This window comes from Anas platyrhynchos, chromosome 2 (genome assembly GCF_047663525.1).
Source record: "Anas platyrhynchos isolate ZD024472 breed Pekin duck chromosome 2, IASCAAS_PekinDuck_T2T, whole genome shotgun sequence".
Lineage (NCBI taxonomy): Eukaryota > Metazoa > Chordata > Aves > Anseriformes > Anatidae > Anas > Anas platyrhynchos.
In genome coordinates this window covers 38,995,247-39,010,548 of record NC_092588.1, presented here as the reverse complement: position 1 = coordinate 39,010,548, position 15,302 = coordinate 38,995,247, and the positions used below count along the sequence as shown (strand labels likewise).

Genomic DNA, 15,302 nt, shown 5'->3' with positions numbered 1-15,302 from the left:
GGTAAAAGTGTTATCTAGATGTGTATAGTTCCATTTGAAATTCAACATGGTTATGAAAAATGACCATGTCAAAATGTACTGGAGGAATCAATGAAATGAAGTCTACGAAACTTTAATTAAACCAATTACCTAGTGCAGAACAAGGCCAAAATTGTTCATAAGCAGCCTGCAAACTGTAACAAAAATGGAAAATAAATTTTGGGCTAAGGAACTTGTGTAATATTTTGAGAAAATATTTATTATCTCTCTACAAACCTGTGTCTCACATCCTTAGCGAATCCCAGCTACAACAAGACTACCTGGAGGTAAAACTAGGAGTGGCCTTTCTGAACAAAGTTGTTTTAAACACAGGCCATTTTGGGACAACAGGATGATCAAGAACTGGATATGTACTGATCTACTTGGTGCTGAAGGAACAAAAGATAAAAAATACAGACTTTATCTTCAAGTTGATGCTTCTCTTACACTTTTCTAAGTGACTACCTTTAAGGCTCCTTCTTAATCCACGAAGCTATGCAGCCTAATCTATCCAATACCTTGGGCTATCAACTCTGTCCAGCTGGTCATTAATCCCCAGGAAATAATCTGCACCTCAATTGTTACTGCTTAATTAAATGTAGCGATCCATCTGACATACAGAATAAGGATAGAAAGGAACCCTAATAGAAGGTGACTCCTGCAGAATTGGAACTCACTGCCTTTCCCTTGTAGACATGATATAACACAATGTTTGGTTACAGTTTATATGTGTTTCTATATATCAAATTACTATGGAAATGCTTCCTATTGAATGTAACATAAATGTATTTAACCAAGTGAACATAAGAAATGCCAAATAATTCATTCCTCTTCTTCTGTATTTATTCTGATCTATAAGCTCCTGGAGACAAGAACTGCTTACTACTTTGGACTTGTCCTATGTCTACTATGCCTTCTCCTATCAAAACAGTGTGATGGTAGAGTTTTAGAACTATCATCAAAGTTGGTAGATTTGGCAATGCAGCTCAGAGCAGGTTTTAACAGTTAAAGAAAATGACCACTCATTTAGTTCAGGCAAATATTAGCATATGTACACATTTCATACAAATAATTACTTGGCCTCTGTAATGCCTCTTTCATATAGTTAGGTTAACTTATTTGTACAATAAATCTTTCTCCAAAGATAAAATATATTCATGTGCTTCCAGAATTATCAGGACTATGCAAATCAAAACACTCGCTATATCAAAGCTGATTCTGTAATGACTGTAGATCTGCTAACTTTGCTTATATCACTAACTCTAAACTCAGTATTTTATTGTTCACTTAGCTTAGAAAATAACCTTTTGATTGTCAAGCAGCAGCAGAGATGAGCAAACATTTTGAATTATAAAACTTGATTGAGATAAACTAAAAGACCAGCTTTGGTGGGGTTAATCATACAATGAATACAGGCTAAAAAGTGCAGAACACAGAAACTCATGCATTGGTACATGAAGAAGGAGCTGATACAGCACCAAGTTACAGAACTGAATGCTGAAGACCCTTCACCAGACATTTATCAGATAGACACACAAAGAACAGGTGAACATTGTGTACTCACACCTGATGGGGTCCATGTTAGGTATGAAAAGACAAACCAGGCTGCTATCCTGGCATTTTTTTAAGGAGATTGTTTAAAAAGACAAGTCCTACAATGGTGTCGGGGATAGGTTTTAGGATGGACCCATCTACCTACTTTGGGGTACTCCAACTCTTCTCACCTGTACCACAGACAAGATCTCCTCTTACCTCTTCCTAATGTATTTGGAGTACAATTAAATCTTTGCAGTGCTTGTCTCACTTCTCAGCTTTTCTTTTTCCACTTCTAGAATTACTTGCAGTTCTTTCAAATGCTGGGAAGTATAAGCACAATTTTATGATTGCTCAAAGGCTTCAAACCTACTTCTTTTGCAAGTGCAACCCCTTTCTAGTATTTATACTCACTGTTGTTTTCAATTATAATGTTGTTTACACTGTCATTAATAAAGGATGAAGCACTATAATTATTTCCTTTTTTTCCCCTTATGTTATTATCTGTTAAATAGTCATTAGGAAGCTCAAAACTCACATTCATTTTGGTGGAAATTATTTATTACTACTGTCTGCAAAAATATTTAAACAGAAGTATGCATAATAATGAACTACATGAAATTCACTTCAACTCACAGTTCCACACAATAAAAGATTGCTAGCTTGTAATCTTCTTTCCCTAAAAAAATTGGGGGTGGGGGTGGGGAGGTGGGAGGAGTGTGAAGCAGGTCTCAGACTCATGTTTGAAAGTTTAAAAACCTATAGTTTAAATAGTGTAAATATAAAATTAGTGCCAATAAAAGTAAAAAACAGAACAAAACCACACACACAAAAAACAATAAGACATACAGAGTTGAAACAGGATAGATTTTTATCCCACAGGATACGTGCAAAAAGAAGCATCTTATCTGTCTAAGAGGGTGAGTACTAACATTTTATTGCAGAAAGTAAGTCATGTAACAACAAGCTATAAACCTGCTGGTGTCTAGTTGCTTATTTATTTTTTTGACTATAGTTATTCTAGGAACAAGACCCCCTCAAATCCAATAATGTGAATGGAAACCTCTTGAAATAGATTTTTTTTTTTTTTTAAATTAGACTTTCATGCCCAGAGAAAGGATTGTGGAAGTTTTAAGACTTGCATAGAACAGTTCAGCACAGTCTAGCCAGTGGGTCTCCCAGCTTACAGCAGGTGAAGATCAGTCTCTTTTTACCCATTCCCTTTAGAGAAACTTTTGCATTTCTAATACACACCAAAAAATAGTTACACATTTTGTTAACAGCTGAACAAGCATCTGTGCCAATGTCACCAGGGACTCCACTACACAAGCAGGTAACAGCAGGAACAGCACTGAAATTACGTTGGTAATTTTTTTCAATTGCAAAAAGTTTCCCTTTACAACGTGTCTCTTGTTTCTCTTGTCAGGTCCTCAAAAGAGTACTCCAGTATCATTGAGACTGTTCCTTTGGACAAAAATCTAGCAGATAATTGAACTGTTTTATTTGCTGAACAGGATGTTATGCAAAGAATGTCTGGCATGGACAGCCAGGTGCCAGCTTAACTTCATGGTGAATATCAGGCCCTTCTTTGGTGATCCAGCCACCAAGTGACAATCTCCTGCCCTATGCATCACTTCTTTAATTCTGATGAATCAATCAGACACTGAACCAGAGCTAGCACCTTGTAAACTGCTTTTGAAGATCTTTTTTTCCCACACCAATAATGTACTAATGGTTTCCCCTTCAAGACTTGGATTTATTAACTTCTCAAGGCATTTTATGGATGCCTTTTTTTTTTTTTTTTCCCCTATCACCTTTCGGTAATGAGACTGTAAACACCACATGGAATGAGGTGGCGTGGTGTATTAATAAATTCTCCTTACAGAGCAGTCAATAATTGTCTTATTGATTAGCAATTTACTGATGATTTTTAGCACAATGGTATGCTCACAAATAATAATGGGTATTTGCAGGAACAGAAACCCAAGCATACAAATGAGAACCTGTGTATACAGATACTTGAACAGTCTGTAAGTAACAGTCCCAACTATTGCAATATGTTCCACTTTTTCAAACTTCTGTGCTAGTTCATAGGTCTCACAGGAATCAATGGGATACTTAATGGGTACAAAAATCTATGTCTGTAGATTAAAAAAAAAAAAAAATCCAATGTAAATTGATATTGCTACATATTATAAAAAAGCTCTATGACAAGGAAAGTTATATTTAAAGTTGGTAATTTGCAAATACCTTAGCACTGGATAGGGGCAGAGGTATCTGCCATTCTTATCTAATCTTATCTAGTGTCTCTCACAAAAACACAGGCATCCAAGTTCCATCTATTTGTCTTTCATACAATGCAAGTTCACCTGGAAATAATTTCTTAAGTAGGACATAATTTGTCAGGTGATAAATACATTGCACCATGTATTCATATTCCCAAACCTTCTATCCAGACATCATTCATTACCAAATGAAATTTTGGATTTTTTGTCCATCATTTCCTCCTGGAAAGAGTCCAGTGGAGGGCCACAAAGATGATACTGGGCCTGGAGCATCTTCCCCATGAGGAAAGCCTAAGAGGCCTGGGTCTGTTCAGCCTGCAGAAAAGACTGAGAGGGGATCTTATTAATGTTTACAAATACCTTAAGTGTGGGAGACAGAGGGATTTGCCTAACCTCTTTTCAATGGTGGGGACAGGACAAGGGGCAATGGCCAAAAATGGAGAGCAGGAAGTTATGCACCGACATGTGAAAGAACTTTTTCTTGGTAAGGGTGATGGAGCACTGGAACGGGCTGACCAGGGAGGTTGTGCAGTCTCCTTGTCTGGAGATATTCAAGGTCCGTCTAGACGCCTACCTGGGCAACCCACTCCAGGGAACCTGCTTTGGCAGAGGGGTTGGGCCCGATGATCTCTTGAGGTCCCTTCCAACCCCTACAATTCCGTGATTCTGTGAGCATTTCAAATGTATTTTTTAGCAGAACCATGACATGAAGGATTGAATTCCTTCATGCTCAATCACTAAGACTCCTAATATTTAAATGATTCCTTGTCTTCCTTGACTTGTGGATTGCATAGTCAAATGACTAAAGACAGGTAGAATGAAATGCCAGCCACCAGGTATACATGTACAATCTCCAGTGATGCCTAAATACTGTCAGTTCATCAGTCTCCCTACTCCTCTAGGGGATGCTGTGTTTATGTTACACACAGCAGAATAAGCAAGAACAATTATACATATATGCATATATATATATATAGGAAAATGGACAATAAAAATCAGAAAAATTGCCAAGTTGTGCTACAGGATAGGTGCACAACTGGAAGTTATACTTGCTCATGCCTTCAAAATGAATGGGTGTCAAGCTGGGAGTGTCCTTTTATCATTTCATGAACATGATTTAATGTTTGGTCAGTTCACCAAAATAAATAAATAAAATGAGATTGTTACTATGCTTGTTTGCAAATCCAAACCAATAACGGCTTTTGCTAAGGTGAAATAAATCTGCATTACTGAAATACTGTAAAGCACAATATATTAAAGATCCTATCAATCCACCTCTCACTGCAGCCTGTAGCAGTATTTCAACTGATTTCAACAAGAGCTGCAACAGTCTCTAAGAAACCTTAATGCATGCTCTCTGCTAACCCTCCTCCCCACCCAAACGAAGAAACACTGAACTCTGCTCTTGTCTTCTGATTCAACATCATGTCTTTCCCCTCCCTCCTTCTGCTGTAATAAATATTCTCTCTCTATCCCTGTTACTGACAATAATGTAGGTGAACTCTGCACCACATACATCTGTCATTATTAATGACCATGGTGGAGAAAAGCGATAGCTCAGTCTTAGGAACCAAAAGGGCAAAATGCTTCAGAATTTTCCATTCACATTTTCTTTTTTAAGCATACTTGCTTGGTGACTCTCCAAAGTCATAAGCATGACTCGAAGAAGAAAAATCTCTCAGTGTTTAACCTTTGCATAGAAAATCATTTGTTTAAACAGAGGGCACTTGTTACTTGGAAAATCTCATTTGCTTATAATAAAGCTATGCTCAGTGTTTTGCAGAATACAATAAACACAACAAGATGTCTTCGTCCCTGTGGAAAATAATTTTGTTGCTAGCAACATTACATTTCTTTCAAACAAAAGGCTTAAACAGGGATTGTTTTCTTTGCCATTTGTGTCCCTGCCAACATTGTTAACCTAGAAAGTACAAGACTGGATCTGAACAAAATGTGGAAAGTACTGCCAAAATGACAGTGAGCACGTGACTCATACAGGATCCCAAACTCTTTCAGAAAGTCTGTCCTGATAATATCACTTTATGGGGGCTGGATGCAAAGACTAGTTACTTATAAGCAGCTGATGAAATCTTGATTTTTTTTTTTCTCAATACAATGCAGACAGGAAACAAAATTTGAGAAGATACATCAGTTTAAATGCATTGCTGCATAACAATTTGTTCCTAATGTAACGATGTGGTTAGTGCATCAGGTGTTTTCCATGTACCAGACTGCATAAATGGGACTGACAGAACATATGTTTCTAGTAAATTTTGTGTTTGGAAACACTACACCTAACACAGTGCACAAGCAGTATATTAACACCAACTATGTATGCCACCAAGGGTTTTGCTTAACACGTACAGGTTCGGACGCCTCAAACTTCCACTTTTCTCTAATATTTACACTGTAAATAGTTCGATATCTTTTTCATACCAGCTATTCTGGCCTCAGGTAAAACTGCATAACAATCACTTGTTCATTGTGCTACATGTCCTGAATGGACAAAGATACTAAAGAGCAAATGAGATGAAAAAGTTGATACCTTCTGCTTTCCCAAGTCTGTATTATTTCATGGACACATTATTTCATTTGTAACCAACTCATGAGTTAAAACTTTATGTTCACATTTAACATGAGCTATATACTATATATATCTGTCACTTTTCTTCAGCATTCATGTTGATAAAACTTGCCGTGAAGGTTATTTTGACTTACTGGAAATGGGCTTTTCCAGAACATAAATTTTAAGGCTTAAGTACGTGGGGAGACCCACGTTAAAACCACTGATATGTTCTGCTAAGTCTCCCTTGTCTTCACTCAGCCTCCTTGCAATGTTTTAAGAAGTTTTATTGACATTTGAAATTCTGAAAATGTCAGTTCTTGGCAAGTGTTGCAGTCTAAAAGTGTTATTAGTAGATCTCCTAGGAAGTGTAAAAGAATATTTTGTAGGAACAATTTTGTCTTTCAACAAACCTTTTGAAAATGACGTGATAACCACAAGTTCTGTGCAGGAAAGAAAATAACCTGCTGATTCTTCAAATTATATTCAAGTAACAAATTTTTAGCAAAGTTATATTATTTGGTGAGTCACTAGTCTGCATTCAAGTCATGAGCCATTTGGACAGTCGGCATTTCCCAAAGTACTGTTATGTTCTGAAAAGGAGGAGAAACACTGTGAGAAGAAACCTGCTCTTACCATACACTGCCTCATTGTTCCTACCATCTCTCACCTAGTTGGTGTTTGACGGGTCTGACACCTGACCATCTCTAATCAACATGCCTTCCAGTCACTTCACATTAGCTTGCACTCAGATCTGAGTGCAGGAGTGTTTTACTTCTGTAATTCTTGTCATCTTCTAATACGGATGAGCACAGTCATGTTCTGGACTGCACCAGCACCAGCAAACATTATCACTGCTGCTGGAAGCAAAGCTGTGGCAAAAATTAATCTACAACCCATGTGGCTTATTTTCTTACCCTATGAGCAACATATTAAAGTCATCACAGGGCAGAGAGTGAAACGGCAGGTATCATGCACTTCGAAGAACTAAACGCCATGTGTTGCTTCCAAGTTAAAATGGCACATTGTAGTTCCAGTGCTCCACCAAGGGTGACCCACTAAAGACAAGGATGATGAGCTCAATCTTTGAATGACAAAGGGGCATCAGCCTCCCAGTCTCTCCTAGCCTCTTCTTCACAGGATTAGAGGAGTCCTCAGGACAGATGCCAGTTACCCCATCTTACTTCATGCTAAGTTATTTATAACTCAGAATGCCACAAGATAGGTATCTTGAGGTTGGGAGGGGGGAGGGGGGGTGAAGTCTCCCACACATTGTGTCACAGTACATTTGAATTTTAATGTGTTCAAGGGCCAAAAGAGTCTTATTTAATTTCCAGGCCACAACAAAATGCAACAAATTATCAATAAATATCACAGGAGCATAAAAATAATTCATTCTCCCAAACTGGTCTGAAACAAATTAGTGTGAATCACTTTATCCTTAAAACTGAGAAAACATTGTGGTATTAAATACTCAATATTATCAGCCAAGCAAATTGGCCCAGGTCAAATGAGCAAATCTAAAAAATGAGATCACTAAATTTTCTCAGCTTGATAGCTTAGTAATAAATAATGTGCTTCTATTCAATCTGTACATTAAGTCTTTTATGTGGCCTTAAGGCACTGTCTTATGGCTGTGCCCATTACAGTGTAGCCATAGAAACTGACACATTTATTTCTTGGATTAGTGTGCCATTGAAAATATTAATATAATGCAGTAAATGGGGATTTAATCTAATCTACTGATGGTAGGATGAAGTTACTAAAAGGTTGTATGCTCTTGCAGTGGAAGAAAGATTATATCTGTGCAGTACAGCTCCAGTAAAGCTGGAGTACTGATGTTTTGGTTACAGACATCATCTAAACAAGCCATGATGTTACATGTATTCTGCTGATTTAAACAGGTCCTAGAAAACACACAAGTATGTCCACCAGGCAAATAACTGTTTCATATCCTAAGACTTTTTCCCACTGTTAAAGTGTCAAAACTGAAAGTCACAAAGGAAGAGAGTCTGAGGAGAAGCTCTGAATATTGTGTAAGTAGTACAAGTGAAAGACCATCTCACCCCACACATATGCTAAGCTGTACTTCACGGACATGCCATTAACAGCAAAGCCTGTACCCTTATGACAACCAACATTTTAACAGCATTCAGTTAATACTTTCATGCATGTCTCAAAAGAGCAAAAAAGCATGCAAAAAAAAGATAAAGAAATTTTAGATCTTAAGCAGTAAGATCTGTGGATTTCTTAATTTGTAGGTCCCTACCAGGTGGCCATAAATATTAGGGCACCCATTTCAGTAGATCATATTTGACTCAGGTTCCTTGTAATAATTCATAGTACTCAAGTTCTGACTACCCTTTACACTGCAGTATACTACATAAATTCAGAAGATATATTCTGACAGATGAAGCATTGTTGAAAAGCTAAGTACAGCACTTTGTCCTTGAAATGTTAACATGTAATGCCATAAAGTATTCAAATAATAATTTACTCAATCTTTCAGGGTAATTAATTAAAACGGTCTAGGTGTTAGAGAAAATCACCTTGAGCTTATAAAATTGGAATGCCTCCCCTTTTCTTCTCTGCGTGCAAGCTGCTCCAATGGACTTACCACATGCTTTCCCAGTTATGGTTTTTGATTTCAGCAGATAATAAATAGCCAGGATCTAATTTTGCCATGTCAAAACCGATTATGTTTCACAAGAAAAGGTGGAGTGCTCACCTACCAGATGAAGGTGAAACATAAAACCACTTTTATTTATGTGATGTGTCCAAATTCAACTCAATCTGGCACTAGGTACCGGGAGCATGTAGACTTTACCTGTCACACAAATTTATGCATCCCTGGAAAACGTCAAATATAAACATAAATTTAATCATGGAATGGAAACCTTTATTATCAAAGAAATAAACACAGATTTTGACAACTAATGTAAATTATCTTAATGCATTTTTCACTATTTTTCAGATGGTCAAAAAAAGAGAAGAAACATTGAACAGAGACATTTCTGATGAAAATATTTCAAGCAAGTCCCAGTCCAATTATTAATGCTTATGTTCCAGAAGGAATTTCTGCTCTTTAGCAACAACATTGTATTCAGACGAGAGTCCCTTTTCCCATTCATTACAACGGGTTAAAACAGAAGGCTTGTAACAACAGATAAACAAGCACTCTGTATTATTCTGTAGTTTTCCTCAGTTGAGTAGTCTTTGGACAGCATTTTAATGGCTGAAAAAAACCTTGCACATGATGAATAAGGATGCCATTCTCAATTAACATGGACAAAGGATCATAGCCATATTTGGCAAATGAGGTAGCTGTGGTGTAAGAAAAGCAGGAGTATTCACAGACATTGCCACATACATCACTGTCTGCAAATCAAAACAAGTTAATGACATTTTTGTACATCTGCCCAACTACATGACTACACATTAGTCTGGCAAGTACTTATTAGACCCAAATTAAATAGCACAATGATTATAATTCATATTTACTAAATATAGTGTTATTAATTTATACTGCACTAAATATGGTTGCTACCAACATATAAATAAATTATGAGTACTGAACCAAAACAGCCCAAGTTACAAAATATATTATCTTCATCAAATATATCTCTGCTCTACAGATGCTACTGTCCATAGAGTTTGCACTGAGATATATACTGTGGGGGAGGAAGCATTAAACTGTTATCCATTCTCCACAAGTGCATTAACACTGGATTCTCAATCCCAATGGCACCCATGTATTTGTTACAGCTCCCCTCCAGGTTAGCCTCCATGCTCATGGACTGGCATATGTAATGTCACCATAAGAGAAACATCAGCGCGCATTGCATAGGTAGGTTTCAGTCAAACAGAGGCCAATAACACAAGCATCTCAGACAAGGCCAGCTACCATAAACTTTATTCAGTAAACGGAGATGTCATCTAAACTATGCTAAATATCTTATACAGAAATTCAGTGTACTTTTGCTATCCAAATTGACCAAGATTTCCCACTGCACAGAAGTTCATCAAGAAGTTTGAGACTGATTAGTGAACTGTGGGGTAAAGACACTACAGTTCAACCCATATTCAGGGAAGAATGAAACAGCTAACATTTAGAGGAGGAACCTAAGTCAGGAAAGACCAGTGCCACACACAGAGATTTTTGTTGCTGTTCAACATCAGAAAACTCTTTCCTACCTTTCCAACCATACCTTCAACACAAATTATATCAGTGGCTATACACTAGCTTAGCATACAATGCATAAGCTTTATCATCTTTTTAATAAGATGCTACAATAACTTTTGGAAGTTTGGCAGTCACAGACTAAGACATACCGTTAAACAAGATGAACAAAGACAAGGATATTTAGAGGAAATATCTCTATCGCCTATCTCTATTTCTAAACTGGCTGTGCCAGTTTTCCCTGAGGGTTGCTAACCCAAAGCTTTACTTGTAATTTATAACCTTAGAAAGCAACCAATATGTCTGTCTGTTACAGTCACAAGTTTCTAATTTAAATACTGATAGCAAGGCAGTTTTCTGAGGATGTTTTGATATCCCATCTCTTTAACCCTAAATTTCATTTTATCCACAGTTAATAACCTGGACCACGAAAGACATCATTGCTAAACTTGCATGTTTCTTTTTATCATATCACTAATTATTTGACCAAATTTTTGCCAAATAGAACTTGGACACACTTTATTTATTTCTGTATCATAAAAGAATTTGCTTTTTTTTTTTTTTTTTTTTTTTAAGATCTCACTTTTCACTTTTATGGGACCAGTTTTCCAACAATTGAGCTTATCAGCCACATCTACACTGCTAGTAATTCAAAACCATGGCATATTTATTGATTCCAAAAAGCTATTACATGATATCACTTACATCCCTGTACTTGATTAGACTGAATTATTGGGGAAACTAACAAAAGATTACTCAGAACTCAGCAGAGAGCTTATATAGATGTCTTACCTAACATCTAGCTATTAGCTCTTGAACCCTTATTTATACAAATTACACACACAGATTTTTACACAAAACATAGGATATAGTTTTATCTTCATTTTATCATTCCACAATTAAAAAAAAAATCAAGAAATAGATTGTAGGTATAAAACATATTTATTCACTCCTTTAACAGAATATGCAAAGTTGATGAGTAGGATGTATTATGACTGAACATCCAAATTCAACTTAAATCTGAGATATATACTATATCTGAATATAGCATAAATGAGATATTTAAATATGAATATAAATTATTCACTTCTTTAGACAAAAAAGCCCATAAATTTAAAACATGAATATGTTAATTAGATTTAAATTCATCCATTATAGAAAATATTTTGACAAGTATCCTAAGAACTGTGTTTTTAAAACAGTTCAATGCATTAAATACATGCAAATTCTGACAGTCAAAAATGCATACTGCATAGCTTAGATACTATCATTCTTCTTCACAATCACTGCAGCCTCTAGCTAGATACAGATTTTTCATGACAGACAGAAACATTTCCTTCTGTATATCTCATATTCTCAGACTTCTACTTCAAAATGATTCCTGAAACACTTTTAAAGACAGATTTAAACTACTGCAAACTAGAATGGTTGTTATATACTTCACTCAGCTGGGACTGCCAATGCCCGATCACATTCAATATCTTTTTAAGTAGAAAAAGCTCTGTTTGCCACTAGAATTGCATCCACTGGTGAGTTTTAGGACATGTTTCATTATTGAATTACACGCAGTAACAGTGCACCTTTAGGCTGTTTCCCAAATATGCCCAAGGTAGATGTATATATGGGGTTGTGCACAAAGACAGATTAGCGCCTACATCAACTGGAAATCTATTCACTGTATTGCAAAATCCCCATGTAATTTCACAGCACCATTGCAGAACTGGCTTAAAGCCCATTCATTCTAAATTTGTACCCAAAAGGTGAAATCTTCCCTCTCTTTGCTTCATCACCCTTATACAATCACACAGTAAACCAGATCTAAACTGATCTAGAGGAAAACTTGCTCTGAAGAGCTATGAAACAACACTGTAGGACCACTTTCAAAGTTGAGTATCTTTACACAAAGACGTGCTGTGTGGGCAGGGAAGCCAGGTGTTTCTGAAAGCCCAGAATGTGAATATGAGGATGAAAAGATGTGACTGTTTTATAACAAAAACAAGTTTCCTGGCATGACATTTTTCCTCAGCCATTGAAGTCCTCTTCCAGCTGCTAGCACAATTTATCCTACTTACTGGGTAGAAGACCTGCAGGAAATCTTGTAAGGAGCACTGCAGTGAGGCAGGTTATCAGTGGGTTTGTCCATTTATCTCTTACCCCAGTTTCACAGCCTGCATGCACCCCTCTTTCTAACAAAATACCTTTTGGATTGATCCACTACATAGGGAAAAATAAAACTAACATTATTTTTTGAGGAAGGTGCAACTCAAATTAAACTTAGCCACACTTTTGCAATTGTGGGAGGGACAGTTAAAATGTGAGGTTGTAACTGTGATAGCTGATGCTGGTTTGATACTTCAAAATCTTTGCATTTGATGGACCTTGGAATTCACATGTGCTTATAGGAAAAACAACACTCAATAGAAAATAAATTTAATGTTCTTGGTATGGTTTCTTTAGGGCCAATATGTATAAAATGCAACAGTCCAGAAAATTAACCCCAGGTGTATCATTTCATTAACACAGAAAATGTGCAGAATATTTAGAACGATAAAACTTACGTAAATCTTTATGTCATGAAAACGGGTGTCAAAGATAGGGTTATGTACCTGACATGAGGCCTAACTGCAGTCCTTGAAGAAAGGAAAACTCCCCTGGACATCAGAGGCATTTTTTTTTCCTAGGGAAAGGACTACATGGCCCAGACTGATTGAAATACTCTGGTACCATAAGGCTCTAAAAGCCAAAGCAGTGATAAGGGCAGGAGTGCTGTTATTTCTGTACCACAAAAAGACAGATTCTAGAGACGTTATTACATTTAAATGTATTCTGATATTGCATTCTGCTTTTCCATCTCAGCAGACACTGTTCCATCTGAACAAGATGGACATAACATACAGCACAGCATTTTATATTAAATGTAGTTGTAAGGGAAGAACAACAACCTTGGAATGACTCACTCCCAGGGCCAATTCGTAGGTTACACTGAGTATGAAAGGCAATTTCAGAAGAGTGGTGGAAGAAAAAGAGTTTTATAACAGAGGTGATACAAACTAATTTAGAGACAGATACATACAGAATGGAGTATGCAATGTACCATACGCACACTTTTTCAAGGAAGGAAATAACGTTTCCTTTTTCATATATGGTGGTAAAAATGAAGTCTAATTCTGTTCAGTGCTGTAATGAAATCATTATATATGCTGAAACATATTAAAATTCAACATTAAAAAGACAGCAGTTTCTCCTTGCACTACACTGAATCTAAACACAAGATACTAAGAACAAGAGACTGCATTAAGGAAGGGTCGGTGACAGACATTGGCAGTCCTTTACAAGTGGTGTATGTAGAATGTAATAAGATATTCAGGAGTGTATTTCAGCCCATACACCAAAGCACTGAGAAGGTGAAGTTTTACTCATAGCTGCATTCCTTTTTAGGTTAATGAGACAAAAAGAAAATAAAAATTTGTTGAATTATTTCACAAACAGCTTGTCACAGTTCTGTGTCCTGAAAGATACATTTCTTTTTCAGGAGAAAAAAAAAATCAAAACATAATGAAGTTCACCTTTTAAAATCAAATGCAGCAAACTTCTTTTAGCACTAGGACTGTGTAAAAATAGCATTTTCTACAAATGAACTGTACCATAAAAATTGATGCTCATGAAATGTTATTATAATGTGAAGTTTAAAACCACAAAAGCAGGAAAATTCCGAGTTTAACTGAAACTTCATCCTTAGCCCACCCAAAAGTGTTTAGACACAGCAGGGCTTGCCAAAGAGTAATAATCCTATATACAAAATATGCAGCCATAACTAGAAATTTCAAAGTATGGAATTCCAGCTCTAATTCTGACCTTTCTCTTCCCCACTTTTGTGGGTATAAACAGGACCTTTCATCACTCCACCACTGGTGTGGTTAATATTCTTAAGGTACTTTATTTAACTGTTTCTATGTAGCAGAATTCATTTGCCAGTTTCTCAGCTGTGCAATCAACCCTATGATTTGTAAAGGCAGAGAAAAGGGAGAAAAAACAAACAAACAAACAACAAAAAATAAATAGTAAAATTCTCTTTGCAGAGTATTGTGGAGTGGTCCTAAAGGGAAAAGAACTCACATAAATGAGCAGTCCACTCCTTGTACTCTACTACACTCAAATCCAAATCCAAATGTCTTTTTATTTATTTATTTATTTATTTTAAGCTACAGGCATTAGGTATTGAACCAACAGATAAGGACTGAAATAAGACCTGCTGTTGAGGAAGAAGTGGGTGCTCATCCAAGTTAAGAGAAAGCAAATTGGGATGTGGAAATGAGTGGTCTTATCAGAGGTGAGGTCAATGGGACATGAGATGGCATAGCAACTCTTAGTGTTTATGTAGACCTCCTTCACAATTAAGCTTGTGTTGAAGGGCCCCTCCCTGTTGCTGGAGAACTGTCACAAAATGATTTCCTGACATTTTTGGACTCTATGTTCTTAAAAGACACTCCCTGGCAGGAGATGGCAAATCATCTGCTGAAAAGGCAACCTCAGCTGTAGGATGTCAAAACTTCTATTGAACATAAGAGATGAAAGTAGCAGATGAAGGAATAATTAACATGACATTTCATGGACTAAAGAGAAAAAATGCTTCTCTCTTTAAACCTCAGAGTAGCCTCTGTAGCTCTGGACTGGTTCTGTGAGGCAGCAAACGTTGCCTGGAGTCAGCAAGTCCACCAAAAGA

General features: G+C 36.6%; 1 protein-coding gene across 7 annotated transcripts in view; it reads right to left on the bottom strand.

The window, feature by feature from the left end:
* Positions 1–15,302, bottom strand: part of TOX (thymocyte selection associated high mobility group box) — a 223,865-nt gene that overhangs the window by 193,116 nt on the left and 15,447 nt on the right. The window lies entirely within an intron of this gene.